We start from the raw sequence: 11,106 nt of genomic DNA on the forward strand, positions 1-11,106 counted from the left end.
CTGTGTATTTGAAATGGAGTTGTGCCACAAGAGTCACAGACTATCCAACAGAAACCCCAGTGTCTACTAGGCATGAGAAACTTCCCTACAAATTGCTGGTCAGAATGGTCAAGGAAACTCTCAAAACAATAGATAGAAGCATGGTGGCCCACACCTTTAATCCCAGCACTCGGGAGGCAGAGGCAGATGAATCTCTGTGAGTCTGAGGCCAGCTTGGTCCACGTAATGAGTTCCAGGACAGCCAGAGCTACATAGAGAGACCACCGTCTCAAGTTGGGAAAGAAAAAAATATAAAGACTAATTGCCATTGCCCTAGGTTGGCTCCAAGATCTTGAAGGTAGAATCCTATTGATGAAGACAGCACACACTTCAGACACATGACATGGAAAACTTGAGATGGAACTGACCTGGGAGGCTCCACCCTGAGGACTAGTTCTTATAGCATCAGAAGCTGCGATGTGAGCTGCCCGGGAGAAAAGCTAATCAGCAATCCCATCCAGTTATAAAGTCTAGGAACCACAGCAATGACCTGCCCAGCAAGATATTCCCCAAGGTACAGCAGTGGCACTTAGATTTTGGGGATAACCAACAACTGTCTAGTTGGATTTAAGGTTCACTTTAAGAGGAGGAACTCAGGCTTGGTACTGTAAACCTAGCCAACTACCCCTGGCTGGAGAGATCTTAGATTCAGAAGAACCTATAGTTGCCTTTTTTCTAAGTCAAGATAGTATAGTTTCTAAAGGTACACTCGATATTTACACCTACAGGTAAGTGTAGCTCTTGACCCTCATCAAATATGCTTCTCTTTTGCAGCAGAGTGAGATCATTACAGAAATTCACAACTGGTCAAATGCAGAGAACAACCAACTATGGGGTTCCTGGCCCCAGCTGATACATCTACAACTCAACCCCTACACGGAAAGCTCAGGGGACATTGTGGAAGAGGACTAGAAAGATTATAACAACCAAAAGATCAGGATGCCTACTGCTAGATAGTATCTTCTAAACAGGACAGGGAAGCTGCAACCATGAAATCTCAACTGTATGGTTGATTAAATATGACCTGTATAATGAATGACTCCACTTGATAGACCAACATGGAGGGAGAAATCTCACGAGATCGCACCCCTAGATGAAGAGCTACAATCAATGGTTGCTGGGAGATGGAGAGTCAGATTTCTCCAGGGATAAACCCTCAGAGGTCATCCAATCCCAAGTGCTCAGACCTAAATAGTTATATACAAAAGCAACACCAAACATACTAAAGCAACCCCATAAGATTTTATGGGTTTTTTTTGTATTGGGGTGTTTTCTGAAGAGTAACAATAATAATATAGAGGAAGGCATTGTTAAGTGGAGAGGGTTGAAAAATATGAAATTGGAAGGGGAGAAAAAGGAGTAGAAATTATATAAATAGTATTCATATAGAAAATATTCTAAAAATAAAAATTTAAATAAAAAAAAACTGCCAGGAAGTTCAGGAGCATCTGGCTAGAGTAACAAAAATACCTCCTCTTAAGTGTTTACCTGTTTCTACACCAGACACTGTAGCGGATGTTGTTCAGCGGGACCCATTTAATTTACTCCCTTGAGAAATCCATGGGGAAAGCATAGTGTTTTCCCTTAGAAATAAGGAAACTCGGACTCAAGAAGAGGAGTGGTTGTCTCAAGTGACACAGCAGATAAAAGCAAAGCCAGAGGGGAGGGCACCTACCTCAGGGTTCTCCCAGTGGACTGAGAGCAGGCTGACATTACTCCACCCCAGCTTTTACTGGAGAAGCGCCTTTAACAGTGTGCCTCAAACTTATTTGACTGAAGAACTCTTTTTGAGCAAGCCTTAATAACACTTTGCTGTAGAACAAATTAAAGAAAGAATTCTAACAACCTAGTACCCCAGGATACAATGTATTTGGAAACAGGGTCACCATAGATACACAATGGTTAGGGAATATGATGCCCTCCTTGTAAAGAGGGGCACCAAATGCAATATAACTGTTCCTTTAAGGAAAAGAGACACACAGAAAGGAAACTCCATTGTGATTGCAGAGGCAGAACTTGAGTAATGAGTTTAGAATCCAAGGGATGCCAAGGAACCAGCCAGAAGACATAAGCAAGGCTGTCTTTCAGAAAACATGGCATTACAGGCATGTAGAAGTATGGGATAAAATATCTCCGTGTTTTAAGCTACCCACTTGCAGACACTTGATTATAGCTGCTCCGAAAAATATAATGTAGTTTTAAAAAACTAATATTTTACAGAATAAATTTTCATATGACAATGGGACAGTTACTTAGTCACTCACCCTCAGATTTAACATCTATTCTACAGGGATCATAATACCTGTCCGATAAGGCCATTCTGAATATTAAATAAGAAAATGGATGTTAGTGATTAGGACATTGTGTGCAGTACAGTGGAGGTCTGTTAATGATAGTTATTCATTACCTTCAGACAAGTTACCATCGTCCTGAGGCCAGTCCTTCTCTATAGTAAGTTTAACAGAGATTTTGTATAATCATTTGGGGTGGTTTCTACAGGATTAAAATCTTTATTCCACTAGATTAGTCCTGATCTCTCGGCTACAATCAACAGGCACCAACCTTGACTATTCTAGGTATGAAGAAGTTGTGTCTTCAAAGACAGATGAACTGGTCCGAGCTGTAGTGGTGTGGATGAGTTGGGACATTACAAGTACAGAGAACCTAAGGACACCTCATCTTGGGCTGGCTTTCACTCCCTATATAACGATACCTCATCTTGGGCTGGCTTTCATTCCTAATATAGTGACACTTTGTCTTGAGCTAGCTTTCACTTGACACCTCAGCTTGGGCTAGCTTTTACTTCCTGTATAGCCATGCTGCTGCCCACCTCTGTGTGGGTGACTAATAGACACAAATCTTCTGGAACTTACTATTTCCAACCAACCCCAAAGTTAAAAATGTCATCAGGGAGCATCTGAGACCCATAAGAAAGATTCCCCATCTTGCTCTGCCCTGCCTCTCTGATGTCTCCACAAATGTATTTTTGTGGGATTTTTTAATTTTTTTATTGATTTTATTGAGCTATACATTTTTCTCTGCTCCCCTTCTACCCTCCCACAAAGTCCCCATGCTCCCAATTTAGTCAGGAGATTTTTTCTTTTTCTACTTCTTATGTAGATTAGATCCATTTATGTCTCTCTTAGGGTCCTCATTGTTGTCTAGGTTCTCTGGAACTGTGAATTGTAGACTGGTTTTCTTTGCTTTATGTCTAAAAGCCTCTTATGAGTGAGTACATGTGATATTTGTCTTTCTGGGTCTGCGTTACCTCACTCATTATGATGTTTTCTAGATCCATCCATTTGCCTGCAAATTTCAAGATGTCATTTTTTTTCTGCTGTGTAGTACTTCATTGTGTAAATGTACCACATTTTCCTTATTCATTCTTCAGTTGAGGGGCATTTGGTTTGTTTCCAGGTTCTGGCTATGACAAACAATGGTGCTATGAACATAGTTGAGCACACGTCCTTATGGTATAATTGAGCATCCTCTGGGTATATACCCAAAGGTGGTATTGCTGGGTCTTGAGAAAGGTTGTTTCCTAATTTTCTGAGAAATCGCCATACTGATATCCAAAGGGGCTGTACCAGTTTGCACTCCCACCAGCAATGCAGGAGTGTTGCCTTTATCCCACATCCTTTCCAACATAAATTGTAGTGAGTGTTTTTGATCTTGGCCATTCTTACATGTGTAAGATGTCCTCAGAGTTGTTTTGATTTGAATTTCACTGATGGCTAAGGATGTTGAACATTTCCTTAAGAGTCTTTCATCCATTTTAGATTCCTCTGTTGAGAGTTCTCTGTTTAAGTCTGTATTCCATTTTTTTTATTGGATTATTCGTTCTTTTGGTGAATTTCTTGAGTCCTTTGTATATTTTGGAGATCAGACCTCTGTCTGATGTGGGGTTAGTGAAGATCTTTTCCCATTCTGTGGGCTGTCCTTTTGTCTTGTTGATAGTGTCCTTTGCTTTACAGAAGCTTTTCAGTTTCAGGAGGTCCCATTTATCAATTGTTTTTCTCAGTGTCTGTGCTGCTGGGGTTATATTTAGGAAGTGGTCTCCTGTGCTAATGAGTTCAAGAGTACTTCTCACTTTCTCTTCTATAAGGTTCAGTGTGGCTGGCTTTCTGTTGAGGTTTTTGATCCATTTGGACTTAGTTTTGTGCATGGTGATAGATATGGGTCTATTTTCATTCTTCTACATGTTGATATCCAGTTATGCCAGCACCATTTGTTGAATATGCTTTCTTTTTCCCAATTTATATTTTTTGCTTCTTTGTCAAAAATTAGGTGACCATAGGTGTATGGATTAATATCTGGGTCTCCGACTCAGTTCCATTCATCTGTTTTTATGCCAGTACCAGGCTTGATTCGTAACACTCTGTGCTATTACTGTAAAACTCCACAGAACTGCTTTTCCGCTGGAAAATTATACTTAGGGAGGTCTACATTTATGTGCCTGGGTCATGGTCACTCATATTTGCTCCAGAATAGACTATGTCTTTAATCTTCTGTGTTGGGAGCTGTTTCTTTGGATGACAGAAGTAAATGGGCATTTGCTGAAGAAAACGGGATGACTTACAAACTTGAAGGAACAATGAAGTCTGACTGGCCTCTGAGGAAAGAAGGAAACAAGGTAGCTGTAGGGTCCTAGCAAGCACTACCAGAGTGTCGTTTTAAGATATCAAGAAGACAATATACCCACGATTACCAAATTCCACACAGTCTCCAAGCACCGAGATTCTGATGAGCCGTACTTGACCTCAGATTCTCTTCTCTGATCACAGAAGGGGCAGCATGTGGACTGACCACACTTGATAGATCCTGAACAGTGTAGAGAATGAACTCTTTCCCAAAAGTGAGCCCCGGGTGCTACTAAGCATGGGAGAAAAGTGAAAGGCATCTGGGAGCCTGAAGAGCTGAGAGGAAGCCAGTTCATAAGCTGGGAGCCTTCCAGGACATTCCCTGCCCTTCCCAGCACTGCTTCCCACAAACAGTTGATACATCTTTATTTTCAATGTTTTATACAAGTATTCGTCGCATGAAGTCATAAAGGGCTTGCTAACAGTTCCCCATTACACTGACTTTAATTAGAAATTCTTAGACAATAAATGTGGGTGAAAGAATCAGCATTTGACGGCACCTGCACAAGTCAGAAACAGATGAAGACGATGATTTGTTGAGTCCATATTCAGACAGACATTTTGCTCTAGAGAGAGACAATGGAAGGGACCATTCACAAGTTCACCCCTTTACCCATCTCAGTTCAGGGTGGATTAGATGTCACCCTGCCCACCCTCCTCACGACTTCTTAGCAACACCTGCTAGTCAGTAAAGGAAATTCTCTGTCATCATTCAAGATTTCCCTTTCTCAAGGGAGTCTGAGTTTGAGCAAATGTTCCATAGTAGACCTCACCCCTAGACAAGATCACTAGAGGCCTCTTAAGGCATCTCTCACGTAGGTGTCCAGGCTTTTCTTCAGATCCCTTCCTGCCGACTCTCCCACACTCCCACACTTCACCAATAGCCTTGGGAGTGTGTAGGACTTATTACTGGTGTAAGGAAGACTTAAGGCTTTGGAATGAGGGGGTGGGGGGAAGATTACTATGGGTGTACAGTATAACACTACCAATTACAGTAAATCTTCTGGGTTATGTGTTTCTATAACTGTGTATGTTTTTCCTTGTCTAGGGGCCTTTTTATAACTGGAAGTTGTGGGTAACTGATGGAAACACAAATCCTAACATGAACAGACCACATTTCAAAGCCTGCTTTCCCCCTGCACTTTCCATGGTAAAGCCAGGTTTTTGTCCACTTATGAATGGATTTCAACACTCCTCTACCCTGTATGTTTTTAATCTTTGACCTCTCCTTTAAACAAGTTGTGATGTTGAATCACTATTTTTTTTATTTATTCTACATGAGAACTGAAATAGTCTTCCTCTTTGAATTTTCCATTAGCACTAGTTACTCAAAAGGACTTTAAATTTACCTGAGAAACATCACAAAATTGCTAGTATTGATCCGAAACTGAGAGACAAGTTTCCTAACCCTGACGAGTCTGGGATTTTACCCTGCTGCAAGTCTCATGATCGACAGCCATGACTTCTGGACCTTTTGATGAGACACAGAACTTTGTTATACATGTCCTAGTAAATCAGAGTAAGACAAATGTTCGTATGGGTGCTATCTGTCCCCACACGCTGTAAAGATCAGAGAGACCACTTCCAATGGATTCTGTGCATTGCACCTAAGAAACTTGAGCTCAGAAGCCTAAATCTTTTATAATGAGTCACAAGTAAACATGCCCAAATTTCGCCTCAGAGAGGATAATCTTTATTGTTCTGAATTGGAAACAAACCTGCCACCTTCTCTGAAAGGAGTCTCTCTCTTTCTCTCTCTCCTTTCTCTAATAGATTGTCATTGTCATTATGCAAATACCAAAAAAGAGAGTGCCTCTGTTTGCAAAGATCTTTACCTAAGATATTCATGGGCATAATCACCTAGCAAAAAAAAAAATCCATTTCCTAACTCATTCAAACACACTGAAGGGTAGCAAATTAGTACCAAGGAAATAGGCTTCCAGTTCAACAGACAGGAACATTCACATGGAATTATTTAATAAATATATAATGTGTATGTAGAGGCATGTGATATATATGTCCATTTTTCTCAAGAGAAGTTTCCATATAGAAAGTTTCCCTTGGCGGAACAAACACAGACACGACACGGCAGCTCCCACGTGGGTTCGCTTTAATGGGGGAGGGAAACACAAAAGGGCGAGGGGTGTGGGACACACAGGGAAGAGGCAGGACGAGGGGGCAGGCCTCGTGTGGCCCCTGCCTTTTAATGGGGGGCCCAAGGCAATCTGGGAAGAATATCTCACACCTGCGCGCAGGTGTGCGCACAGGCAACCATAGTCCAGGGGGATTCTGGGAGTTGTAGTTTTCCAAAAGAACAACAGTGGATGCCTTTAGGATTCTAGTATGAAATACACAAGGTGAGCCAGGGTCATCTTGTAATATCAAAAATAAAGTGCTTTTAAGAAGTATTTAATTTGGGGCCTGAGAGATGGCTAAGTGACTAAGAACACTGGATATTCTTCCAGAAGACCTTGGTTCAATTCCCAGAACCAACATGATGTCTTACAACTGTCTTTAACTCCAGCTCCAAAGGATACAGGTAGCATCATGGTGTGCATACATGCTTGTAGGTAAAACATTGGTATATGCAAAGTAAAATTAAATTTAAAGTATTTTAAAGAAGTATTTAATTTAAAAAATTAATATATGAATCCACAATTATGTGTCATGTCAAAGACAAAAAAATCTGAAAGAGCACCCAGTGGCCAAAGCTAAAACCATTTGAGGAACAAAATATTAACTCTCCATCTGCAGGTGCAAACAAGCATTGAAGGAAAATATTCAAAAAATTATATCTATATGAAGTATGACAGAAGGTTTGCCATTTGTATAAGTACTATAGCATTACAACTATTTGTACAACATTTATTATTTTATGGTCTTTTGGCTACGATCAAATGTAGCACCCAATATTCCTAATGCATTAAGTTTTATAAGCAATCTAGAGATAATTTTCAATATGTAAGAACATACATATAGGTCATATGCAAATACTATGAAACTTTGCATAAGGAACTTGAACAACCTAAAGTCAATCCGCTGTGGGTGCCCAAGAATGACTATATTACATTATAGATCAAACTATAAAGTTAATAAATGATATGGAGAACATAAAGAAAAGATACAACCATTCCAGGAATTTCAAATAATTTATGCAGCTAGACTACCCAAGGAAATTCCCCATTTCTTAATCTTAGCACTGTACCTACTGACTTCCTTTTGCCAAATAGAGAGGAGGGAAAAAAAACAACTTTATTAGGGAGGAACCTGATAAACACTAGCTCAGCCAGAGCCCAGTGGAGAAGGTTTTAATAGTGGTGACTTGAATTGGTGATGGTAAATACTTTGATAACTAATCATCACTCAGTAATTACATAAATCCCCAATTGAGTTACATTCTACAAAACATCTGTCTAAATTTTTCAAAAGTGTCAAGGTCATAAAAAAGAAGAAGGCATTTCTGAAAACCCACCAGAGAAAGAGGAACCGAAAAAAGAAGTGATAACTAAATGCAGTGTAGGAGAGAAAGGACGTGTGTACCCAGTAATGAAAACCTATCATTAGCGTCTGTCTGGTAATGATGAATGTTGCATATTAATGTAAATGCTAACAGTGGGGAAACTGGTTATCAGGTATACAAGAACTCTGGACTGCCTAATTGCCTATGAATGTAAACTACTCTGTAATTAAAGGTTAGTTTCCATAAAAAGAAAGCACTTATGATCCATATTCAACTCTATTTGATCGTGTGTAACAGGAGGTTGTGATACAAGCGTTTGTATGTCGTTCTTCTCACAACTTGTAATCAAGCGAACCTGATTTTTGCAATAGGAACTATGGACATACTTCTTCAACACATAAGAGGTGCTGAGGCATAGATGAGCCGTTAATAACTGAGCCTTTGCCAAGTTCAAATTTTTAAATCAGAAAAAAAAATTGAAACTGGGGGTCTAACCCTCTGACTGCCATAGAAAAGAGCATCCAGCTTCTACACTAGATGCTGAACGGCTCTTTTGCCCTTGTCTGATAGTTCTGTGGGTTATAATGACAGAGAACAAGGCATCCCAAAGGGAATGGATAACAATGGCATCCTGGAGAAGAATAAATAGAATGAGATTACTGATAACATCAGCAACATGAATTTAAAGGAGTCCATGTCTGAGACAGAGTTTCACGTAAATGCCAAGGATTAACTCTAGCAGATTTTCCCAAACAATAAATATGAATATTTAAATTTTGTTGCTTCCTTCCACAACACCCAACTACCATTTTAGAAGTAACAAGAACAAAAGCAGACATTCAGTTTGAACTCTGATGAAAAAGGAAGAAGTAACCCTTGAATTCTCAATTCAAAGCACAAAATAGACGGGCTTACTTACCTATGATTTTTATACATCCCAGACTCACTTTCCCAGAGATGGCACCACCCACAATTGGTTAATACTTTAATACGGCAATTAGCAGCCAAGAAAACGCCCTGCAGACGTGTTCAAAGGCCCATCTGATGGTGTCTGTACTGGCTGCTTTTGTTTGTCAACTTGACACAAGTTAAGAGTCATCTGAGAGGAAGAAAACTCCTACCGGCGTAGTAGGGTATGGCTGTGACAAACCTGACCAGGTTTTTGGAAGGAATGTGGAAAGACTTTGGAACTTTGGACTAGAAAAGCCATTGAGTGTAGCTCTCTGGGATGTTCTGTCAGAACAGATAAGACTGTTGAGAGCAATGCAGAGGCTGGAGGTCTGGCTTGCGAGGTTTCAGAGGGAAATTTAAAGACTCTATTGGGGCTGTTTGTTATTTTGAATTAAGATTCTGTGGTTAGGTGGGGCTGAAGAATCAACTGTGATTAACAAGATACCAGAACTACGAAAGCAAAGTTTTGCTTTGCTGGCATGGTTGATGCTGGTTGGCAGGAGCTAAGAAGTTGGTGATTACAGCTGAGGGCCGGCTCCCACCTTCTGACTGCGTGCAGCTCCTCACCTTCTTCAAAGGCCTCCACTGCTCTCCCCAGGGTGTTCCTCTTCATTTGGCAATCAGGGCATCTTTAATTATAAATTGGCTTGTTTGAAGCCTGAAATTTGGCATCGGTGGTTTTGGCTGTGAAGACTTTGAACTTTTTTCTGTTTGTTTTACTGACTCATGTTTTGTGAGTGGGGAGAGAAATAAAAATACAAGCCTGGAGCCCGGCTAGGGTGGTGCACGCCTTTAATCCCAGTACTCAGGAGGCAGAGGCACGAGGCCAGACTGGTATATAGGAACTAGTTGCAACACAGGCTCCAAAGTTACAAAGAACCACTGTCTTGAAAAACAAAAAACAAACAAAAGAAAAAAAAAACAGAAAAGAAAAGAAAAAGAAAACAAAAATACAAGGCTGCTGAATTCGTTTGAATGTGAAGCATCCGGAAATGGGAAAATATCAACTCGCTCGGATTTATTATTCATTTCTAGATAGTAGATTAAAAAGCACAGAGTTGGCTTCCAAGGGCTTCCAAACTCAACAAAAGTCCACCGCTGGGGTTGCTCCTGGATAATTATGTTGGTGCCAGGGCATGTGGGAGAATGGAAAACAATACCTGCTAGGCCAGTGGCTGTAGGCTGCTCCTTCACAGTCAGGTTTAGGTAAGAGAGGGATGAGCATCTGAACAAGGGGTGTCGGCTCTACATCCTTCATACCATGCTTTGCACAAAACCAAGGTTGTAAAAGATGGCTTCTTTTTATTTTATTTATTTATCTGGTTGGTTGGTTGGTTGGTTGGTTGGTTGGTTGGTTGGTTGGTTGGTTGGTTTTTCGAGACAGGGTTTTTCTGTAGCTTTAGAGCCTGACCTGAAACTTGCTCTATTGACCAGGCTGGCCTCAAACTCACAGAGATCTGCCTTCCATCTTGAACTAAACAAGTATTTTACTGGAGCCCAGCTGAGAGACTTTGAATTTTAAAAGACTTTGAATTTCAAAATAGCTTGGCCAACTATTTTAAAGGGACTGAAAAGTTATTGGTTGAATTTGAAAAGATTGTGGGACTTTTAAAGTTACTTATGTTTTCAATGTGAGGAAAATTGGGGATAAATAAGAAAGAAAAGTTGTGGCTTAATAGTGATGTGCTTGTATGTCAAGATGAGCAGAGGTCAGTTATACTGGCTTGTTTTGTGTGACAACTTGTCACAAGCTAGAGTCACCAGAGAAGGAGACTCAGTTGAGGAAAAGCCTCCATGAGATCCGACTATAAGGCATTTTCTCAAATAGTGGTCAATGGTGAAGCTCCCAGATCTTGGTGGGTGATGCCATCCCTGGACTGATATCCAGAGTTCTATAAGAAGGTGGGTTGAGGCCTGGAGAGATGGCTCAGAGGTTAAGAGCATTGCCTGCTCTACCAAATGTCCTGAGTTTAATTCCCAGCAACCACACGGTGGCTCACAACCATCTGTAATGGG

At 40.6% G+C, this 11,106-nt stretch overlaps 1 protein-coding gene across 1 annotated transcript in view; it reads right to left on the reverse strand.

The window, feature by feature from the left end:
• Plek (pleckstrin) overlaps positions 1 to 11,106 on the reverse strand; it is a 60,990-nt gene that overhangs the window by 36,675 nt on the left and 13,209 nt on the right. The gene's annotated exons all lie outside the window — the stretch shown is intronic.

The sequence above is a fragment of the Microtus ochrogaster genome, unplaced genomic scaffold, assembly GCF_000317375.1.
Source record: "Microtus ochrogaster isolate Prairie Vole_2 unplaced genomic scaffold, MicOch1.0 UNK9, whole genome shotgun sequence".
NCBI lineage: Eukaryota > Metazoa > Chordata > Mammalia > Rodentia > Cricetidae > Microtus > Microtus ochrogaster.